Raw genomic sequence first — 581 nt, 5'->3', positions numbered from 1 at the left:
AAAAAAACTGCTACCCAATTTCTATCTACTGTTCAGTAAGCTTATGCTACATGTGTGGCTACACTCAGCTATCTTTTTGGCCATTTTAAAGATATATACACGTTATAATGCTAGTTGCTTTTGTTTTTAAAATGTTTGCACAAATGCAGGAACGAAATCTGAATTATGGTCTGATAATTAAATATGGCCACTAGCAGCAGCTCAACAACTCTATCTTCCCGCTGGAATCTTCCAACATCCCTCCCTCCAAGCACTCACAATCCCCATCCCTCCGTAACACAGTAATATGAAACACCACAAAATGTTTTAAGTGTACATCATACATTTATTACCAACAACCCTCTCAACTCCAAAATTGGGCACAGGGATTAAAAATAAAAATTCATTGCACTACTTAGTAAAGCATTACTAGTAACTTTCATAAAAAATGTACAAACTTTGTTAAAAATTTATCAAGCCTTCAAATGATTTGGTTACAGATATTTATAATACGTACATTTAAAACTATATGTTAACTGATACAATGGAATATGATTTGAGGAAATGACTCAGCAAATGATTCCAAAAAAAAAAAACCAAAA

The sequence above is a fragment of the Pteropus medius genome, unplaced genomic scaffold (assembly GCF_902729225.1).
Source record: "Pteropus medius unplaced genomic scaffold, Ma_sr-lr_union100, whole genome shotgun sequence".
Lineage (NCBI taxonomy): Eukaryota > Metazoa > Chordata > Mammalia > Chiroptera > Pteropodidae > Pteropus > Pteropus medius.
Note: the sequence above shows the minus strand (reverse complement) of the source record.